Below are 23733 nucleotides of genomic sequence, written 5' to 3' on the forward strand. Positions count from 1 at the left end.
CTTGGCAACCGCGAGCCCTAAATCCAAGAACCGAGATGTCACCTTAGTCGTGCTCGTCCTACGAATGTGATGCAGTAGGTACACCACCCAGTCGAAGGATATGTCCCTCCCCGTTATAGTGTGCAGGGAGTCGTGAACTGCGCGCCAGTAGGAGTGTAATTTGCAGCAGCCCCATAGCATATGTATGCTGTCGGCCCCCGGTGTAGCGCATCTAGGACACTTTGCGTGTGCGTGACAGTAGTAACTATTAAGGACTGCGGGAGTGAGATATGCCCTATGGACGACGAATAATTGTATCTGTCTGAGGCGCATGTTTCTGGGGATGCGCACCGGGCTTTTCAGTATGTGTTCCCATTCTTTGTCCGTCAACTGCCTCCCTAGGTCCCCATCCCATTTGTGCCTAAGCGATTCCAGGGAAATCACCGTGTGCGTCCGCAACGATACCGCGAACCACCTAATCAGGTGGCAGCCCCTTCCCAGGACGTGCAAGTACTGTATAGTTAGGTGCTGGACGGGCTCCACAGCCATATCCCCCCACCGGGCGCCCAAGGTCCGTACTAAGGAGTGATAGGCCAGGAACTGTCCGGGCGGTAGGCCCCCTTCTTCCACCAGCAAGTCGCACGAGAGGAGCTGTCCGTCTCGATACAGATCTCCTAGGGTCTGGATGTCCGCCTCTCGCCACTGTGTAAGCGCAAGGGTAGTAAGCGGTCCCCCTCCACTGGGGGTACCTTCCAATGGCAGCGCTGGCGCATACGGGAGGACGTGCCGAGTAAGGAATAGGCTCCTGCGGAAACAGCGATACGCCACCGCAAGGAGGAGAGGGGCTGGGGCTGCACTCCTGGAGGCCGGGTGGAAGAGCACCAACAACAGCTCAAGTGTATACGGTGGGCCCATAGAAGCAGTGTCCTCACGACCCCTATCCGCCAACCAGCGCGCTATCCACTGCAGTTGGGCTGCTAAGTAGTAATGCTCGAAGCAGGGTGCCGCCAACCCTCCCTGGTCTGTCGGGAGGTAGAGTTTCCTGAGGGACATCCTGTGTCGGCTATTCCCCCAGATGAAGTCCCGAAGGGTTTGCGACAGCTTGGCGAAGAAGGCCGCCGGGATGTAATAAGGCAGGTTAGCGAAATAGTACAGGAGCCGCGGGAGGACCACCATTTTGGACAGCGCCACTCTGCCCGTGACCGTGAGCGGAAGCGTATTCCAGAAGCGCACTTGGGATTTGATGGCCGTGAAGGCCCTGCCCAGATTACCGTCAATTAGGTCCGCCGGCTGGCGGTATATGCGGAGTCCCAGGTATCGGAAGGTGTCACCTCTCCACTGTACTCTGGTGCCGTTTAGGACATAACCAGGGTCTTGCCGCCCCTCGCCGAACGCGTAAAGGTAGGATTTGCCGGCGTTCACCCGGAGTCCCGAAAGGGCGGCAAAATCTCGCAGGACGTGGGCCAGCTGAGGTAGAATGTCATCAACGTCCTGCACATACACCAACAGATCGTCGGCATAAAGCGACACCTGATGTATAGTGTCCCCCAGGGGTATACCAGCCGCCGTCCGTTCGCGTATAGCTGCTGCCAGGGGCTCCATCGCCAAAGCGAACAGGAGCGGCGACAACGGGCATCCCTGCTGGGTTCCCCTGCAGATCGGTATGGCGGCGGATATGTACGGCCCCAGTCGCACCCGCACCTTAGGGTCTTTGTAAAGGAGGCCCACCAGCTGCAGAAACTCCAAGCCAAGGTCAAAACGCAGCAGAAGTGCCGAGAGGTATCGCCATTCCAGGCAATCAAAAGCCTTTTCCAGGTCTAATATTAGGCAGCCTACCCTGGGCCACTCACCGCGTACTGTCTGCCGCCACCCTGCAAAATCTCCTCAGGTTCAAGGATGTACTGCGCTTCGGCACAAACCCATTCTGGTCGGCATGGACTAAGTGTGCAACCACCGGCGCCAAGCGCTCCGCCAGCACCTTAGCCAGGATCTTGCAGTCAGTGTTGAGGAGCGCCAGCGGGCGGTAGAAGCCCAGGTCTGTGGGGTCCCGGTCCGGCTTGGGCAGGGACACCAAGTAGGCCTCACTCATCGAGGGAGGTAGTGCGCCTGCCTCAACCGCCGCCCTATATACCCCGAGGAGGTGCGGCACCAGATGCTCACGGTAGGCTTTATAAAACTCTGTGGGCAACCCACGGGGGCCCGGAGTTTTCCCAGATGCCATTGAGGAGATGGCGTCTCCTATCTCTTCCAGTGTAAGAGGACAGTTGAGAGCCTCCATATGCTCAGCAGTGACCGTAGGCAGTCGCGCCTGCCCTATAAACCACTCGAGATCCTCCCCCGAGCAGTGTCCTCGCGCACGGTACAGCTGTGCATAATGGTCTGTCATGACTCTATGAATGTCCCGATGGGTGCACACGAGCTCTCTCCCTGGTGTACGTATCGCCGCGACTGGGGCGCGGGTCGTCTCCTGCTTCAAGAGCCAGGCAAGCAGTCGACCTGCCCTGTCGGCCGATGCATGTGTGGGTGCCGTGTGTGCCGCATAGTTCAGACACCTCAGGCGTTCCAGGAGCTCAGCATGTTCGGCGCGCAGGTCCGCCAACTGCTGTGCTCGTGCACCCCCCCCCCCCCTCTCCCTCCCGCTCGTGCTGAAGCAGCCGGGATTCAAGACGGGTGAGCGACCCCGCTATCTGCCTCCGCATATTCCATGTGGTCCCCAAACAATGACCGCGAATCACTACTTTGAGCGCATCCCATTCCACCCGTGCGTCGCTCGCTGTGCCCTCATTGAGCTCATAATAGGAGAGGAGCGCGGTTTCCACTGACGAGCGGAAGTCCGGGTCCTCCAGCGCCGTGGGCTGGAGTCGCCAAGTGGGTATGGGAGGATGACCCGCCTCCCAGCTAAGTCGGAGCCTCAGGGGGTTATGGTCAGAGTGCATGCGCCCCAGATATTCTATGCTCTCCACCAGTGGCAGCAGCGCCGGGGATCCTACCATCCTATCCAACCGCACATGCAGATCATGCGTAGAGGAATAATAAGAGTAGATTCGATCCGTGGGGCACCGAGTACGCCAGATATCCAGCACCCCCCACTCTGAAAGCCAGTCAACCAACGCACGGGCCGTGGAGGCAGCGGCCGTCGCGCGGAGCGGAGGGAACGACCTGTCCAGGTGCACATCTAAGACAGAGTTAAAGTCCCCTCCAAGCAGCCAGGGGATACCGGCGTACGGCGCTACCGCTAGCGACAGACGCGCGAGGAAGGGTATCTGGTCAATGTTCGGGGCATAGATCGAAGCCAATAATACAGCCTGGCCGTTCAGCGTTCCCCGTACTAATGTGTACCTACCCTCAGTGTCCACAGACACATCCTCGCTGACAAAGGGGACGCCCGCTCTGACCCACACGAGGGTGCCCCTAGCCTGCGCTGAGTACGCCGTGCCATACACCTGGCCCCTCCAGCGCCGTCGCAACTTCTCTAACTCGGGCTGCGTCATGTGTGTCTCCTGTAATAGTGCGATGCCGGCTGAGTGTCGCTGCAAGTAGGCGAAAACGGAGTACCGCCGCGTGGGAGTGTGTATACCCCGTATGTTCCACGTAACAATGTTAACCCGCGTCATGGCGCAGCTGTGTTATGTCGGGGGGGACCGGGCGCGGGGCAAGTGGCAGCCAGTGTGCGCTGCGGTGTAGGACGGTAGCTGTGATCTGAGGTAACAATAGTAACATAACAATAACAAGTGTGTAACGGCTGGGGTGAAGCGCACAAGTGTGTCCGTCCAAACTTATGTGACCCTACGCGGGTGAAAACTAGGTCAGGGTGTGACCTGGGGGTAGTGACGTGCGGAGGAATGGGCGCCACCGGTGTCCCTGTGTGCCATCTAAGTGTGGTGTGCCTCTATGAAGTGCTTTCCAGTGATGAGCGGTGCGACCAGGGAGGCGCAGGCAAGTGCCCCCCGGGAGCCACCCAGATCTACTGTTTCCCTCAAGGGAGACCCATCCTTAACGAGCAGCGGTGACCACAACCGATCCCCCTCCCAGGTCAGGAGGACCACCAGACTAGCTCCAGGGCCCAAACTCACCCTCCGCCTCCCCAGGGACATAAGTCAATTTCATGGTACTTGCACCAGCGGTAGTCCTCAGGCCATCTCTCAGTTAAGGATACCATCTGCAGTCTGTGGGGTAACCACCGGCCCACCGAAGGCCTCGGAGAGGGATGTCGTCGGAGACGTTGACCCACTCACCAGCACCTCAAGTCGCCCCTCCTGGTCCGATGAGTCCATCTGGCTCGGGCTGGCCAGTGTCGTGACCGCCTGCAGCACATTCCGACGCTCCTGTCGCATTTTCTCCGTCCATAGTCCCTTCTCCTCTAGCCAGGCCCAGACCTCCGCCGGGGAGTCAAAGTAGTGAGTCTTTCCTTTTTCGACCACACGCAACCGAGCAGGTAACAGCAGCGAGTACGGCAGCGCCAGCTCACGAAGCTGGCGCTTCACTGCCATGTAATTATTTCTGCGGCGCTGCACCAGCATGGTGTAGTCCGGGAAAAGCATCACTTGACTGCCGCTCACCGACAGACCATTCATGTTACGGGTCTCTCTGAGGATGGCGTCACTGTCTCTATAGTTCAGCAGCTTGAACAGGAATGGGCGCGGCCGGGCACCCGGCGGCGGCCTCTGAGCAGGCACATGATGATCTCTTTCCACCGCGAAGTGAGTCGACAGCTTCCAAGGCAGCATGACCGCCCGCAGCCAGTCTTCCACATATTGTTCCGGGTTTCGCCCTTCTTCGCCCTCCGGCAGGCCCACGGCGCGGACATTATTGCGGCGGGAGCGCCCTTCAGCATCCTCCGCCCTGTCTTCTAAGGCGTGAATACGATCCAGCATGTCTTGTAGGGCAGCTGCGTGGCTGCGAGCGACCAGCTGCATCACCGACAACATCTGCCCCTGGGTGGCAACAGTGTCTGCCAGCCTGCGGTGGTCTGCATGAAGGAGCGTGAAGTCCGAGGTGACTTTATCAATGCGGCTCTCCAGGGACGTCCTAGTTTGCTCCAAGGTTGTCCCTATTTTCTCCACTGCGGCCAGCACGGAGTCCATCTTGGCCGCCAGCGCCGCGGTTGACGACGGACCCTCCTCCATCCCCTCGTGAGGGCGGACACGGTCAGGAGTCGGTGCCCGTTGTGGGCCTTGCTGCAGCTTGGCGCGCATGCAGCCCATCACTAGTTGCTGCGACGTGGGCATCCGCCACCAATCGCCCAAAGACCAGCCGCACCCGCGACGTCTTCTTGCCAACCGCCTCAGGACAGCTGCCGCTAGACCGCAGCTGGCACCCGTCCGGTCAGCGCCCCCAGGGAAGGCCCACCTGGGCTGTCGGCACTGGGTCTGCCACACTCGTCCAGCCGCAGGCAGAGGTCGTCAGCGAAGACGGCAGAGGTCGTCAGCGAAGACCGCAGTGGCGGCCAGCAGTCGGCCCATCCCTCGTGTGCCCCCGGCACCTCTTCTACGGTCATGGACCACGGTCCAGTCCCCTTGGCCTGCAGTCGCGGCGTCACACCCAGTGGGAGCCAGGCGAGGCAGCGCGTCTCAGCACACAGAGGGCAGCCACCTCCCTGGGCGGTCAGCAGCGGCCGGGCAGGGTCGCCTCAGGCAAGGACACTGACGCCCCCTTGCAGGGCGGATCTCCAAGCGTACCTTCACTCTCCGCCAATTTCGCCTCTCCGCCGGCGCCGGTCTCCCAACTTCGCGCCGCAGTGCAGCCAACAGTTCCTCTCGCAGACCTAGCGGGGCAAAGGTAGTCGCGGCGCGAGTGGGCTCCTTTCACGTTCGCTCGACAGCGCAAAATGCCCCACCAGGGCGGGCAGGGACAGCCGCGGGAAGTATGCCGCCCCACTCCCTCCACGCAAAGATCTCGCAGCTCTCCCAGACTCACCGGCTGAGCCGACCCCAATGGTAGCCGTGGTGGTGTACTCCGGATTAGCTCCACCGGAGCAGCGCCACTGTCTGCGGCCTTGTGGGCGGGGACCAGCCACAGGCCCCCGCAGCCGTCCTCACCCGTCCAGCAGCCGCTCGCCGGGCGGTCCGTCTGCGCTAGAGTTCCAATGCGGCGTATGGGGTCCGGGCAGGGCAAGAACTTCAGCAGGGCCTCAAGGCGCACCCATGTGTGCACAGGCGGGGTCCGGAGTCGTTCAGGTGTCCGCAAACGGCGCCCTCGAGGGTTCCCAGGCCGCGGCGCGCGTTTTTCACGGGTAGGGCACAGCGCGGCCACCGCCACTCGGGTCCTGCGTCTCCTCACTCCTCTCAGCGGCCAGTCTTCGGCAGTCCGCCAGCGTGGGAAGGCCCGCTGCCCCAGCGGGCCGCGATCGCCGATCCCGCCTCCGGTCTCAGTACCTGGGTGCGCCACCTCCTGGGCCCCGTCTTCACGCCCCTCAGCACCAGGGCGCTCCCAGCAGCGGCGGCTCTTCTCAGGGCGCCTCCCGGCGTTTCCAACCCCGCAGTGTCAGCACGTCCGCTGCCTCCTCCACCACAGCCTCGCCGCGGCGCCGCAACCGGGGGAAGGTCGCCCCCACGGGCCGCTCGCCAGCTCCCAACGGCCACCGCTGCACCGCGGCTGTCTCCAGTCAGCACTCCGCGGGAGAGCCTCGCGGCCCTCGCGGCCCACCGCCACTTGCCGGCCTCCAACGCGGGTGTCCCCGATGCGCCGCAGCCCGTCGTTCGGCACCACAGCTCTCCGGGTCTCCGCCAGCACCTCCTCCGTTGCACAAAAAACTGTCACATTTCCCCCATCCTTCATCGTCTGCACTGGCTGCCTGTAAAGCAGCGCATTCAATTTAAGGCACTCTGCCTTATTCATAAAATTCTCTATTCCTCAGGTCCCAAAATTTTGCAAAACTTAAGTACTCTATATGTCCCTACTCGGGCTCTTCGTTCTGCAGGTCTGTCTCTGGCCTGCATACCGAAGATCCGGAGGAGCAGAGCAGGGGGTCGATCCTTCAGATATTTGGCCCCGAAACTATGGAACACAATCCCGCCTGAAGCTCGTGTTATCACGAGTCACTTGTCTTTCAGAAAGAGAATTAAGACTTGGCTATTTGTCACTCTTTAGGCCCGGTTCTCTGTGGTTCTCCCCATCCCTGGCTTGATTGTTGCATATCTGGCTCGTCTGCAAGCGCTGGGACGCCCCGTTGCTGGGGTAGCCATGCGCTATATAAGCTACCCTAACATAACATAACAGCACCCCGCTGCCGGTTTCAGTGGCGAGGACAGCACCACAGGATCTCCGACTACAGGATAAGTCGGGGACAGGGTAGCGGAGCTCTATAGAGTCGCGTCCGCCATTGTGGCTCGCTAGCCACGCCCCCCCCGCAGGGCTGCCTGTTCTTAGTGGGTTGAAATCATCTTGTCTTGACCATACAACAATTGTATGAATGCGATCACAAAGTCATTATAGTCATCTAGTAATAGACAAACATGACATACCAAAGTAGTATCCCAAAATAAGGCACTTCCTGCAGTGTTACTGGTAAAGAACCCGACCATAGACCTATTGGTGGCCAAGAGATATAACTTCAAAATAAAATGAATAGTGCATGTATCCAGAACCTTTCCCTGCTTTCTTGCATTGCCATCAAATGTATTCTCAGAAAGAACAACAAGGGAAGGATCTGATGAAACCTGATGAGTAGTTACTGTCTATTTAATGTGATATTTTCTGATGTTAAGCTTTGTACTAGTGTAATGAGATTATTCGCAGTGGTAAGAAGACCTTGAACCTGATACAGAAGGAGTTCAGAAGGAAAGTTTTGGGGTCAAAATCAGTTAAGAGCTGGTTAAGATATAATAAAATAGGTCACCCAACCCCTTGGCTGCGCATGGCCAAAGGTCCCAGCACACCAAATTTCATGTGTTTCTCCTTAGGGGAAAATACATGAATTGGTGGGGGAGTGAAAAGAGAGTATTTCACATTTTAGTTCTCGTACAAAAATGGATTGCTTCTACAGCCAAAATCACAGAGAAGATTTATATAAAACTTGGCATAAACATAGAAATTGACTGCATGCTTTTGTTGGCCGGGTGGCCGGCGCACAGACATTTTAATACAACAGAGAAACAGTATCATTCTCTGCTCAGGATGAAAAAAAACTGGCTTGCCAGTCCTCTTTCATCTAATGTAGTTCACTTTGTGGTTGTGTAAAACCAGGAGTGAAAATTAGGCATAAATTTACCCAAGCCATTAATTCAAACTTCAGCTATCCAAAGATATTTCACTATCAAAGAGATTTGCAGATTTCTATAGCAGATGAATACTAATTTGTTCCATAAGTAATATCAACAGAATAAATGGCCCATTGTAGGTGCTTAATGTGGAGTTCACCTTAGTCAAATTATTTCTCACATCTCGGATTGACAAATGCTACCATCCACCTCTTTCCTTTTATGAAACTCATAATACTATGTGGCACAATAACACAACTCATAGGATCTCTTCTACTTACTGCAAATAATGTGTATGAGCCACAGACATTTTTGTTTATGGTAATTCTTTCTATGAGAAGCTCAATCTGTTGCAAGCCCCTGCTTCCTCCACCTCGTTTCTTTGTCTCGTTTACATAATTGATCCATTTATTGGAGCAAAATACTATGCCACTTTTCATTTTTATGGTGATCACCTTAAATTTATATTAACCCTCTGCTTTGCTTTGAAATCTCTGAGTAAATTACAGTATATCATTAAATTTGTCTCTTGGTCCCAAAGGTACTTGCAGCTGTTGCATATCTTTCTGAAGTACTGTCTTTTTGCAGCATAACTGTAGCTTTTTGCAGCATGTTCTATCACCTCTGAGAATTTTTCAATTAAACCTGAGCAAAATAAATGTTTTTGGAAGCAGCCACACTGGTAGCTTTTTTAAACAACATCCATTAACATCTGTTTATGATTATCTATCATTGAAATTTAGCTTTTCCTTAGTGGGCACCCACCGAAAATATAATCACCACTTCCCAGGAACTCTGCAACACCCTTGCAGACTTATTCCATGACAAGATCTCCAACATCTACAAAAACTTTGAACACCAAGCCACCGCTACTGATATCCTCAGCCTTCTCGCTCCCTCGAATGAAAAACCCAACCACCTGCTCACCACACAAGACCGCAAAGCCATCATGAACTCTGAGAACTCAGGAGTACCCATGTATCCCTGTCCCCACCACATCTTAAACCTTGGGAGCAAGATGATCAGCAACGTGCTCACTGCCATCAATGCATCCATCAACACAGCCACCTTCCCTGGAGAATGGAAACATGCAGAAGTTAAAGCCCAATCAAGAAACCATCAGCCAAGCCCAACAAACGCAAGAACTGTCACACCATATTTCTGCTGCCCTTTCCCGCCAAAGTCCTCAAAGTCCCATCAACCGGCAACTCACAGAACACCTGGAGAACAACAATCTTCTGGGCAGATCTGTCCTTTACCAGGGAAAATCATTTGCCCTGATCCTCCTCTACTTCTCAGAAGCTTTCGACACAGTATCACACCACACCCTTATCAAGAGGCTACTCCACATTGGAATCCAAGTAGATGCCCTCAAATGGATTGGCCTCTTCCTCACCGGAAGAACCCAGAGAATCTGCCTACCTCCCTTCATCTCGAAATCCAAGAGCATGATCTTTAGCATCCCTCATGGTTCATCCCTCAGCCCTACTCTGTTCAACACCTACATCAGCCCCATGGCCAACGTAGTCAGAACATACGGACTAAACATCATATCCTATGTCGATAACACTGTGTGGCTCAATGATTAGAGCGGCAGACCCTGATGCAGAGGTCTAGTCCGGGACCAGGGTTCAATTCCCCGCCTCGGCGGGTCTTGGGCTCAAAAATTCCACAGACCTGATAATTCTCGCCTCTGTGCCTATTCCAATCATGGAGTTCCACTCTGCAACTCTGGGCAATAGCTTGCTTAATCTCCACAACGGCCCCCACAACGCTAAGGATGCCTGGCCTCCACCTTGGGGGTGCCCAGGAGTGGACGCCTCACAGGGAAAGCCAGGATGGGTTCCACAGCGGTATTCGTACAAGCGCCTTGAGACCCTTGCGGTTGAGTAGTGCGCTATACAAGTATCAAATTTACATTTACATTACTATGAGAGGACCCCTCCACCATGCTGGCCAACTTCCACAGGTGCATGACAAGCTTTGCTGACTGGATGAAAGACCACTGCCTAAAACTCAACACGGAATTGAGTTCTCACCTCCTGAAGAGACTGCAGACCATGCAGAATTCAGCCGCCAGACTCATAATAAACCTCCCTAAGCAGACCCACATAAGCCCCACCTCAAGAAGCCCAACTGGCTTCCCATTCAGAAGAGATGTCAGTTCAAGATGTTGATCCACACATTCAAAGCCCTTTACACCTAAAGACCAGCATAAATCAACCTCCTCCTGAATTTCCCCCTACCCTCTCCCTCGCTCACACCCCTAGCACCTGCCAGAGCAACAGTGGAGGATGCTCCTTCTCCTACCTCGCAACAAAGCCTTGGAACGAACTCCCACTTCCTCTCTGCTGGAATTCTGATCCCTCTCCTGCAGCAGTGTTCTTAGCACCTGGATACCCTCACAGGTTATTAGCCATGTTTTACAAATCCTGATTGATTGATTAATGGCCTTTGAGTTCTTCAAAGAGAGCTGAAGTATTTTATTTTAAGCTGATGTAGCAGTATTTTGGTTTTTAGCAGTGCTTAAGTTGTAATAGAATGAGTGCTGATGCCCTAAGTTCTGCTTGAAAACCTACAACTAGTGCCTTTAAAGGTCGGCGGACCGAAAAGCAAAGCTGCGTAGTCTTAAATCAATCTGATGGCTCTTCCATCCACTATCAGACACCCCCTGACCTTTTCTCTCACCTGTGAAGTTCCCTGCTTTCACCCTCTACAGCAGAGGGTATTTGTCTTCCTACTTCTTTCCCCTTTGAGTGTTTTTCCCTCTCTGGCTCATGGTCAGTGTCTGATGAGGAAAATTAAGTGCTGGTCCCCAAAAATGAGTGCCAGCTCAATTAAGCACTGGATTTTAGGGGCAGGATGCAGTTGATGACAACACCAGACATGGGCACCCTTGCACCATGGTGTAAGGGTGCCTGCATTGGCACTAGGCAGCAGTGTGTGCGACAGTGCGAGCACAGAGCAGGAATGTGCAGTATAGTGTTGAATAGGGCACATTCCTGCCATCTCGCTTTCACACAGTGCAGAGCAGCACCACAGGGTGGCTTGCTGCATTGTATTGCATGAATTGTTGATAAATATGGTAGTTTGTATCGGCTTGGGCCTCTGCTGCTTCTCTTCACTGACAATTGTTGAATTCTTTTAAGCACAACAGTCTTTCTGCTCAAACTTTAAGTATTGACGAGGATTCAACTTGTGCATGATTGCTTTGGAAGCAAAAAGGCATTGAGGCGTTAACTGCAGTTGCTGCATATGTGGTTAATATGTGAGCTCCTTCTGTTAATAACGTGTAGTTCTCCACGGGATTGCCAATAGACTGTAAGAGAAATAGGTGCATTTTAATGTGTTTTTCACTTTTGGGAAGTATACTTTTAATGTTTCTATTGTTAATACCATGGATTCAACTGTCCTTGTGTGGAGAACATCTCTAAACTTGCTTCCCTTTACACACTTCTCTGAACCCCCTATGGAAAAGAGTTACTGAGCATTATAAAGAGTTGAGCCAACATAACTGTTGAACACTGTATACCATTACATAAGCATAATGATATTCTTGATAGGGTTCATTGCACTCTGGGTCCTGTCTGGGGGACAGAAGTTGATGCATAAAGTGATTATTCTCTATTTGACACATGGGAGTGGGATTTAAGGATAGTCCAGTAACACATTCTTCTTTCCTTACCATCACAGGAGTAGAGCATCAGCCATATTGAATTTTGAAGCTTTTCCTTAGCCATCAGCTCCATATAGATAGAAATAAATATGGCAACACCACACAGCTAATCAAGTGGATCCAAGGAAGAATGGAACCAGGCCTGGACCTCCAGCTGCTGAAATGTCATCACCTGCATCCATTCCTTTTAAGCACTACTATTTAGTGACCAATACCAACGAAATGCAACAATTAAAGAGTAAAATGCAAACAAATTGATGCTGGTGTTTGTGTGATTTGTGCCTCAGTGCCCAAAAAGGACAAGAATAGCTGATTAGCAGTAAGAGCAAATACCCTCAAAGTAGCAAAAAAAGACCCTGAATATAACTCGATGAGAAACAAATGGAACAATTGTTGACTTAAGCACCATAGCAATACAATACGAACATCTGACCTATGGTGTTTGGGGAATGCCCTCCGCTGCAAGAAGTGTAATATCTGATGAGTGGTTTCTTACAGATCAACAAAAGTATCAACACAGGGACTAAATGAACACAGGCTATCAATTTTGGAGAATGGTAATACAGAGAATCGTTGTAATGGCTAATAACAATCATTACATTTATGGCACTGGAAATTATAATCCTGGTAGCCAATGGTCTCGAGTGCTTTCCAAGAAGGATTCAGCTCCCTGATTGGGAGTGGACCGTATCTTGCTGACAGAATATGTCTTAGGCCACATTTGGTCACTGCTTGGTGGAGATGGAGTTTGGCGGGGGTAAAGTCTCATGCAGGGATATAGTTAGGAGAGTTTCCATATCTAGTTCATGTGACCGCTGGTGGAGCTGTTTCCTTAATGCGGATTTAATGCATGAGTAACTGATTGCGTTTGGATCTCAGTTTTTCACCTCCCATTGCAGGCACTCTGCAGCTAGTGCTAGGTTGGTTCCCAGGGGCTACTAGCACCTGTAAAGATTGTTTTTACTGAAGATTTCATGGAGTTGTCCAGGGCTGTCAATGCCTGGAAGTAGTACTTTGCGAAAGCAGCCATGTTTTCTAGCTTATGTTGCACAAGCCCGAATTCTAGTCTGATGAAGGCTTTTGTTGTGAACTTTGGGAGATGAAATAATTTCTTGTAAGCTGCACTGCATTTTCTCTAATGCAGGAGCCAACTTGCCTAGGAATGCTTGCTGTATGTAGTTAAACACGGGGAGCAGCTTGGCCGACACTACCCTCAGTACAGCGGTGGTCGTTGGGACGTCTAGGGTGGCGTTTAGTTTACATAGGGAATACGTAACCATTCTTACCTTGCTTTTAATTTTATTTAGATGTAGAGTCGGGTTCCCAGTTTCGCTTAGCCAGGCTCCCAAGTAGTTGCAATGTTGCAAGCAATCCAATTTTTGAAGCCCCGGCCACCATTTACTGAGCCTCCACTATGGGTACCTTCCAAAGACCATGACTTTTGTTTTGGTTCCATTAGCAACAAGCTCATTCCTCAAGTTGTATGTGTTCAGAGCAGTAAGAGCTCTTTGCAGAGTGATTTCTGTGTGGTCAAGCAGCACTAGGTTGTCCCCGTATTGCACGAGAGGGATTCTCCTTTTGCCAATCCTGGGTGTGACTAGAGCAGCACTGGTTATAGCCGGACCTAGGTCTGCTGTGTAGAGATTAAATAGCAAGGGACCCAATACACAGCCCTGCTTTAATTCTCGATCTGAAGTGATCTTTGTGGTGGCCGCCTCGGCCGTGAGTTTTCCCCAAACTCAGGTCCTCGCGTATAATGACATTATTGCACGTAGGAGTTTGGGGCAGATGTTCCTTTACTACAGTTTTCCCCAGAAGATGTTCTGGACGACTCCGGCAAAGACGGCTGCGTAGTCAATAAATCATGCAAACCTGGGGAGTGATTACTGGGTTACTGCTTGGTGAGCGATATAAGAGGGGGTGACTGGTAGAAGGGTAGTAGGCCTTCTGCTTCGGCCCATTGCGTGAGCTCATGGAGCAGGGTGCTGGCATATGCTTTGCCCTCGATTTCCAACAGTACTATAAACTGATAATTTCTTGGGTCAGCGTTGGATCCTTTCTTGAAGATTGCCTGAAGGAGAGAACCCCTCCATGATTTGGGGACCTCTTCCAGGAGCCGGCATTTGGTGTACACTTGTGCCAAGGTTGAAGCCCAGAGCTGCTGATATTCTCTGAATAGGGACCCTGGGAGGCCATTGGGGTCAGGGGTGCATCCCTTCTTATTTTCTATGGTAATTTGAGGATGACCATCTCCCTCGTTCCTATGGGTTCCCTTGGGTTTGCTTCCGTGTCGATTATGACTCTGTCCCTCTTGGGTGTGTCGTCTGTGGGATGTCCTTTATCCCGGGGCTCAGTATAAAGAGTTTTAACATGTGTGACCCAGTTCCCTGCTTGCACCGAATTCTCCCTACTTGAGCCACCATGACATATGGTATTTACATATTGACAAAATTGCTGATGCTTGTTCTCCGTTATTAAGTCACAGATTACCTTCCACTTGACATCCTGTCCTCGTCTCCTGTGCTCCCACACAAGATGGTTATGATCTCTGGTGGCAGCATGAAGCAGCTCACTTAAGTATAAGGATTTCTGTTTCTTGTGTGCCCCTTGTATGGCTCTTAAATGTTTTACAATTTCCTTTGCCAGACCAGGTGAGTAGATACATTTGTTTTTTGCTATGCCTGTCGGGCGTGAGTTGTTTTGTTTCCCCGTACAATGGGATTCCCTTTTAGATATGCGCACAAAGCCGCAGACAGCCCGGTCCAACTTGCAATGGTTACCCGTTTTTGGGGGGTCAGTAGCTGGCCACACCAGCAGGATTTCCAGCTTTCGAATTTCTCTTTAGTCACGCCAGTCAATTTAATTCTCCTCATAAGTTTATATTGTTTTTCTCCAGTTGCTGTCCCTACAGGACTCAGACAATGGCCAAGGCGCCTATCCTGACCAAAGCAGAGTGGTCGCTTTCCTTATGTTGAATCACTTCGTGGGTCATGACACGATTGCTTAGGCCCTGAGTCAGGAATATGTAATCTACAGTGGTTTGGCTGTTAAAAATGGGGGGGGGGGGGGGGGGGGGGAAGGTTTCCCATGGGCGAATTGAGGTGCTATTTCCTGAGCCAAATTGAGGTTGTATGCTTGCACGCGTTCATTACATTTTTCAGATTCACTATGCTGCCCAGGGATTCCGGCTACAACCCCCAGACAGTGCATATTGAAGACCCCGATAATATAATTTCTGATACAGAGTTCTGGTTTAGAACTGCTAAAATGCCCATGTATCAATCTCATATACTAGTTTCTAGCATTATAAAAAAAGACTGACCTTATGACTTGTGATGTAAAGTGTTCAAAAGAATTGTGTGAATTCTCCTACACATTTACCCAAACCTAATGCATTTTTTCTATAAATCACAGCACATGATTACATAATATATGAACTATTGTTGCACATCAACCTACATTAAAACATTATACTGTAAAATCCATCAATTTAATAATGATAATATTCCTATAGATAAATGAATTGTTAGGGGGCTCTAAAGAAGAAAAAAATGCAAAGTATATGCCACCACATTCTACAAATGCCACTTCCCAAACGTAAGATAGCTTGAGATGAAAATTAAAACCTTAAATAATCAATAAGTAACGATATTTTGCTTATGCTCACACCAACTAAAATGTTACTGCAAAGTCCAGTTCAAACTGATACAATTAAAGAATCTACTAGATGCTATCAATGTTAAATAGGACTAATCCTCAAATGCTCTTAGGATCAAGATCTATTACACTGACACAAATTGTATGGTGTGGTGTAATAGTGAAAAGGAATAATTTGTAAATCAGCTTAAAGCAGGGATAGCACCTAAAAGCGGGGATAGTGTCTAAGACTACCATAGGGTAGCAAATTCCAAGAACACATCTCTATTTAATTAGAAGTTGATGTGATCAAATACCAGTGTATCTCTGACCGAGAGAGCGGTCTTTAATAGAATCGAAAAGCGGATCCCATAGGAGCATATCTTTGCCCTCTCTGTTTTACATCAGACCAGATGGCTCCCCTCTGCTATCCCAGTGTTCATCTTCAGAGCCTGAACTCAAACGATAAGAAAGATAACTGCATGTGTATAGATTTTAGTCGAAGAGCTATTTGACCCCAACTGTGCTGCCAGGAATGCCACTCACACATCTGTCAGCTACAACAGCCGATAACTACTTTAGCCTAACTAGTTCATTACGCGGCGCCTTTTTCACACTAGATCACTAGTAGAACACAGTATGGATTGTGCTGTACTCTTATAGAATCAGGGATTAGATTTTGCTTTTATTACAGAAACCTGGATCGACGTTAGCTCAGGCCCCAACCTAATTGAGGCTTTCGCTCTGGGATTCAAATGTTATACACTAAAAAGGCCCAGAAAAGAGGGGAGGAGAAGCAGTAATTTACACTGAATCTTCCATAGTCTCTCTTAAAATGGCTCACTCAGAAGTTTGTGAAGGCCTATCCTTTAAGTTAGAATGTATGTAGACAGCACTCTTGTATTGGGATATTACTTTACTGCCCTCCAAGCAATAGACATGCCATTACAGAAAATTTAGATCACCTGCTAGAAGACGGGCTTGTGGCGAACAACTTCACTGTTCTAGATCACTTTAACTATCACATTGAAAACTCTACTGACTCAGATACAGTAGATCTCTTAGACATAATGATGATCACTGGCCTAAAACAAGTGGTAATAGGGCCCTCTAATGGAGCAGGGCACACCTTAGATGGTATTTTCACTAACCACTCTACTCTTAAATTCCTAGGCTCACTCCATCTAACATGGTCTGACCACCATGCAGTCTTGTTTGACTTGACTCTCCCTTCAAAAGGGCTTATGGCAATTTTTGCTTCCAGGACATTGAATGTTTGTGCCTGGAACAAAGTTAAACCTGACCTACTTGCCCATTAGCTTTTAATCTCACAGCTGAACTTTCCTGATGAACTAGAAGCTGCCATTACTCTCTATAATAGATGGCTTAACACTGCTGCCAACAAACTTGCACCTGAAAGATGCATACAATCAAAACGCTCTCTCCCCAGAGCACCTTGGTATTCTGATGCTCTCTGATCTCAAAAGAAACTATGTAAGCACCGAGAATGAATTTGGAGGAGAAATTACAGTGACCTAGAAAAATGGAAATATAAACAGTGTCTTACAGATTATAAAGCACTCTTAACAAAAGAAAAATCAAAATATTACACAGATCGGATTAATCTGCCCAAAATCTCTTCGAAAGAACTGTTTGAAACAGTTTCTAATCTTACCAACCCACCAGGAACTAGTCAGTTAAATCATAGTCACTCACCCAGCAGCAATTTTGCTAAGTTTTTTCTAAAGAAAATTGAGGATATCTTCAATACATTTGATGGAACCAAGGAAAAAGTGTGGATTTATCCCTTTCCTCATCCATGAAAACCAAACAGGTTACTAGCAAAACTCAAGCCACCTTTTCGAATTTTGCCGCTCCTTCGACAAACTCAGTTTTGGGTTTAATTCAAACAGCTAAGTCAGGGTCCCCAATGGATCCATGCCCACCTTCAGTCCTTAAGTTGGTCCCAGAAGTGTTAGCTGAAAAGCTCACCATGCTTTTTAACATGATGTTTAAATCAGGGCGATTCCCATCAGACTGGAAGATGGCATCCATGCTACCCCTTTTGAAAAAACCTAATCCAAAACCTGAGGACCCTAATAATTACCATCCCAATTCTAAGGTGCCGTTCCTGGCTAAGATAGTAGAAAAGCTATGAACACTCAACTCTCTGAGTTTATCTTGTATAACCAGCTGCTTGATACCACGCAATACAGATTCCGGAGCATGCAAGGCACTGAGGAAATCAGACTTGCCCTGGATGTTGGCGGGAATGCTGCATTGATACTCTTGGATCCCTCTGCAGCATTCAATACGGTCCTTCATGAGCTTCTGGTGGACTGTCTAGCTGCAATAGGGGGTGCAATGAACCACATTAACTGAACTGCGTTCCTTGCTCACCTGCAGAAAACTGGTGGTCTCCCTGGGCTCTTTGGTCTCCAAGCCTTTCCCTCTTCCCTGTGGAGTTCCACATGGATCAGCGCTCAGCCTGCAGCTCTTCAATGTTTATGTGTCCTCTCTTGCCACACTGATAAGGTTGTTTGGCTTTTCGCTCACTTCCTATGCGGACGACACTCAGATTGTTGTCTCCCTCTCCAACCAGGATTCTGACACAGAAAACAGATTCTGTAACTGTATGAGTGTGGTTAGCACTTGAATGAACAACAACTGTTTAAAACTAAATGCAGGAAAAACAGAGGCTGTTTTGTTTGGCAAGAACACCTCTTTCTGGACACCTTCTTGGTGGCCTGGCTAATTAGGCTCTCTACCTATGCCGCTAAGGAAAGCCAAAAACCTAGGAATCCTCATGGACAGCAAGCTCTCCTTTCGAGATCAGGTAAATGCAGTCACCTCCTGTAATGGAATTTACCTTAATACCCAGAAATTACCCCTAAAAAATTGCAAGCACTGCAAAATGCAGCAGCCAGACTGCTTCTCGGAATACCCAGGTTCAAATCTGTCACAGCCAAAATTTGGAAGCTACATTGGCTTCCGATTAGGCATCGTATCACATTTAAAGCACTGTGTACTGCCTTTAAAGCCCTTCACAATACCGGTCCTTACCATCTCAGACAGAGCCTTAGATGGTATTTACCAAACAGAACACGCAGCTCCTCAACTGCAAAAACCGTAGTGGTCCCCAAGTTCAAGAAAGTGAACTGGGGTGGAAAAAGTTTTATCTTGGGCACTGCAACAGCTTGGAATGCACTGCCTGTTTATATCAGATCATCTCCCAGTCTTTACATCTTTAAAAAGGAACTAAAAACCTGGTTATTCAACCTTTAGGAATACTCAGGGACCATGCTGTTTTGTCTAAGAGCCAGTGCTGGGACACCTCAGGTTAACCGTTCGCTATATAAACTCATTTAACATAACACTTCACAGTAGGCTGCACAAGGGGACTTAAAGGTAAGGCTGGGGGACCCCCAAATGAGGGATCAGGTTGCAAGGGCCTCAGCACCATAGGAGCACAGCTGTTTTGTCGTTATCCACGCCGGGCGGGCTGTGGCAGAGCAGATAACTCAGCCGGGTTCTATGCGTCAAGATGGTGTTCGCAGTCAGTGGCAGACAGGTTGTAGGTACGATTCCGGGACAGCTGGGCCACTCACGGAGTAGGTGTCAGGGGTCTTGTTCTCCCTCAACGGCTGCATGCTTCCTGGGCAGTTCGAGTCCAGATTGGACTCTTCATCTTGGTGTTGGTTGCAGGTGGTCCGGAACCAGGGGGTATTTTACAGTGCTGCTCCAGTAGGTCCTGGTTTCCTCTCACTTGGTGGGGGGACAGATCTGACCCTCTGGAGCTGGTCTATCACTTCTGGTTCGGTTGTTGCATCGCGGGTAGCTGCAAGCCGGTAAACCGGACTCTGTGGGTTCAGTGCCTGCGATGCCAGGGGATTAGTTCCTCTACTCCAAGAGAGGTCTCTGGTGATTGGCAAAGGGCTGGAGGTCCTGGAGGCCTTACAGCAGTAGGAGGAGAGAGCACACCATGATGGTAGAGTACTTGGTGACAGCAGGCAGGGTTTTAAGCAAACATTCTGCAGCAGATACTCCGTTCTCGGGTCAGCAGCTCTTCTTTGTCCGTTTTCTTCGTAGGTCTGTCAAATCTAAAGTTCAGGGTCCAGGAGGACCTCCTAAATACTAACTTTAGGGGAGGTTACAGCAGGAGACAGGTAGTAGCCAATGGGCTACATACCTTTAGAGTGGCTACACCCTCTATGTGACCTATGTGACTAATTGGCTAATTCATTGTCATACAAGATGGAGGAAACTGAAAAGTGGGGCCCACATCCCCTGCCCCACCTTAGGGATGGTGCTGGCTGAATGTGGGCGCACCTCCCAATCCCACATCCTAATCTAACTAATTTTGACCTGGACAGAATGTCTGCAACCCCTGGTGACTTTCCTCTGTTCTACACTACTTTAGCTCTCTACTGACGAAGAGCCAAATCCAGAAACATGTGTCTAGAGATAGCAACACTTCCTGCACCAATTTTGGTAAAGAACTACAGCAACTTTGAAGTAAGCGTACTGCATTTACCAAGATGCAATGGGGAGAACTGTGCTGGGATGAGAAGCAGTGTGCTTCCTCCTGCTTGTGTTTGAAAGGCTCCCATTGAGCCAAGGAGCTGACGAGCTCTCCTAGATGCACCTGTGTTAATGTGGAGTGGTACTATGGCCTTTGAAGAGTTGGGCGCCGTTTCAGCAACCCCTGATGACTTTTCTCTGTTCTACACTACTTTTGCTCTCTACTGATGAAGGGCAAAACCCAGAAACATGTGTCTAGAGATAGCAGCACTACCTGCACCAATGAACTTTGAAAGTAAGCGTACTGCATTTACCAAGATGAAATGGGGCGAACTGTGCTAGGATGAGAAGCAGTGTGCTCCCTCCTCCCTTGTCTAACTAATTTTCCAGCCTGTCCTCCCGCCAAACGTCGAGCAGGACAGGGTTGTTGCATCCTCCACTATTTGGAAATGCCTGGGTTGCATTTCAAAGGCAGCATCGCCTTTGAAGCTTCCCATCTTGGAATGTCGTTCGGGCCTGGATGAGGTAAGAAGCACCTCTGTCCAGAGCAGGCATTGTTCCTGGCCTCTGAGAGGGCAGGCTCTCACCCTATGAGGTCAGAAACATGTCTGATGGTGGCAGGCTGGTTAAGACTAGTCAGAGACCACACCAGTGCTTGGTAGGTTTTCAGGGGGCACCTCTAAGGTGCCCTCTGAGGGCATTTATGAATAAATCCAACACTGGCATCAGTGCAGATTTATTAAGAGGAGATATTTGTTTTCAAACATCCCTGGGTACAGTGAAGCCGTCATGGTGCTGGGGAATTTGTAATGGCGGATGTCCAGCCCATGTACTCTCTATGGCTTCCCTGTGCATATACAATATCCAGGAATGGACTTAGATATTGTAGGGTCATATCTGCTCAGGCAGATAGGACTACACATGGGATATAGTGCACCCTGCCTTGGGCTGTTAGGCCTGTAGTAGGGGTGACTTACCTATATCTCTTGCAGTGTCTGTGGGCATGGCACATAAGGATGTGTGCCATGTCGACTATTCGGTTTTCTCTGCACCAAGACAAGCAGCCTGCAGTGGCAGAGTGCGTCTTGTTGTGGGGTCCGTAGGGTGGCACAGTTTGTGCTGCAGCCCTAGTCGACCCTCTTCAGTCCCCATGCCCTAGATATGAGGGGTACCATTTACTAGGACTTAGAATGGTAGCTGAAGTTATGCCAATCATGGTACAGTTTTAGAAAAGAGATATGGCACTGGAAACCTTGTTAGCATGGACCCAGTGCACTTTCATTCGAAATCACATCATGTTCCAGGCAAAAGGTTGGGGCTAACCATGTCACAAAAGGCACTTTCTCACACTCTCAAAACACGCTCAACTGACCAAGTTACTTATCTCTCTCTGAAAACCTTTGGATCTGCATCAAGGAGTACTCCAGGGCTCCCTCTTACCCACAATCCTATTCAATCTTTACATGGAACCCTTTTGCTCCCTTTTGGAGAATTCAAAAATGTCTTTTCATCTCTATGCTGAAGACACTCAGCTATAGGTAAACGTCTCCTCACTGGGGGACATAGCAGCGTGTCAGAAATTCTGTCTAATTTCGAATTGTAGATCTCACTCCACCACGTCAAATTAAACACACAAAAAACAGAGTTCCTTCTATGCTCTCCACTGCACGGCAATTCACCTGTAAATATGTGGTCAGTCTTCTCTAGCCTACTTGACATTAAACCATCCCTTGAGGATAAGGTGAAATCCTTGGGATTGACATTAACCTTAATCTACAGGCCCAAATGAACATGCTAGCGTAGGGTGCTCAACTCCAAATCAAACATCTCAGAGGGTTAAAGCTGCTAATTCCTGTAGATGGCTTCAAAATGATAGTCAAATTCATGGTCCTCACAAAATTAGAGGCAACTCACAACTCACAGGCATTGCCAAAATTCACCTAGCCCCACTGAAGGCAGCTCTCAACTCAGCAGTCTGCTAAGCCTCCGATGTGAGACAATCATATAACCCCTACTTGACTGCCCTCAACTGGCTCCCACCACTGAAGCAAGCAGCATATACAATCAGTCCTGCTTAATCCAGAAGACTCTAAAGGAGGACCCAGCGAAATGACAAACAAACAAACTAACCATCTCAAAAGGCCCCTACTCTCTCCGAAGTACCAAATCCCTGCGTCTGGAAACAAAAATCTTGAAGTCTGAAGCAAGCCTTCTCATGGACTGCTCACAAAATATGTAATGCCTTACCACCTGCTAACAGGATTAGCTCCTCCCATGATTCCTTTAAAAGAGACCTAAAAACCCTTCTCTTTCAATCACATTATCCATCTTAAGAAATGTTCTTCCCCATAAATCAGAAACATTTGTTGACTTACTCCATATTCTCCGGGAGTCAGATATAATTGTGCTCGAACATGCTTGATCCGAAGCTCTGTTGTTTTGTGGCACCACCTCCCTGTGAAATAATTTAATGTCAGTACTGATTTTATTGTGGAAAAGTGCCGATACCCTTCAAGGCCTGGTCATGCTTTTTAAAACTACAAAGCAAATACATAAATAAACTTAGGTGAGTTCTAATTTTGGCTTCAACCATAGTGCCAAGTCTCTTTGTAGCTGCTTAGTCAGTCCTTGGTCTGACAGCTGTGTGGGACTCTCTGCACCAACACAACACAATTGAAAAGGGAAATGTCTGGAGGATGATCAAGAACTCAGTGTCTGGGATATGGGACCTGAAAATGTTGTTGCTTTGTGTTTCTCAGTAATAGGCAAATCAGACAGACATTTGCTTCCCGACCAAGACATAGTAACGTCATGGTGTTATCATTATGTTAGGACATTTTGGACAAGTTATTTATTTAGGGTTTCTATAGGAAACTATCAGTCTAGAATGTATGTTCAAAAGAAAAAAGGAACTACAATTATGATATGAAAGTGAAAGGCAGCGCATAAAAGGTGCAGATCTCCAGACTATCACCTGCTTCAGAGAGCTTATATAGTGGACATACATGTCTATGATTAATAATGGGAAGCTGGGCTGTAGGCTGGAAGGAAAGATGGTCCTTTGGAAGCCATTTACATGAATTAATTCTGGGCACGGTGAGACTGATTTTTAAGGACCTCTTCTTTCATTATATTTGTACTTAGGGCCTGATTAAGAGTTACCTTCATGGCGTACTTCCCATGGGTGGAGATACCATGCTCACCACCGTTATACCTGCCATGGTGTGATGCTAATTTAGAGATAGTGTGAAGTCTCTAAATATTCCGGAGCACAGAGGTAAGCTCATGAGAGGCTCATGAAGGCTATGAAAGCCGGGGAGAGTGTGGTAGTTCTTGCTCTTTTGCCAATCTGTAACTGTACACTACAAGAATAATCTCTTATGTCAAGTTATGTCAAGGTTTATAAGTGATAAGTGATAAAGTCAAATTAAATCAGTTTTTGAAAAATGAATGGGAACTGGTTGTTGGCTAAGTGTCAGAGACAACTTGACCAAAAGTCAAGCTTCCACTGGATATAACAACAGGACACTTTGCATATGGTTCCTGCTGAGAGTTAATTCCCACCCTAGGCCTGTTGATCTTTAAGAGGCAGCTGATGTGAATCATCTGCTGTACAATACCCACTCTTCCTTCACGCCCCAAGAGAGCATCCTAAACCAATGCTGAATCATTTTCTGCCAGGTTCCCTCCTGAACCAAAAAGGTACTCTAAATGACACTAGTT

At 49.3% G+C, this 23733-nt stretch overlaps 1 protein-coding gene across 2 annotated transcripts in view; it reads left to right on the forward strand.

Moving 5' to 3' along the window:
- The window catches only part of LOC146822031 (clusterin-like), a 416491-nt gene extending 404396 nt beyond the window's left edge, over positions 1-12095 (forward strand). For both annotated transcript variants that reach the window (XM_085609414.1, XM_085609415.1), the window contains exon 9: positions 11871-12095. The gene's annotated coding sequence lies outside the window, so the exon portion shown is untranslated. The remainder of the gene's footprint in view (positions 1-11870) is intronic.
- Positions 12096-23733: the final 11638 nt, after the last annotated feature.

This window comes from Triturus cristatus, chromosome 6, assembly GCF_964204655.1.
Source record: "Triturus cristatus chromosome 6, aTriCri1.1, whole genome shotgun sequence".
NCBI lineage: Eukaryota > Metazoa > Chordata > Amphibia > Caudata > Salamandridae > Triturus > Triturus cristatus.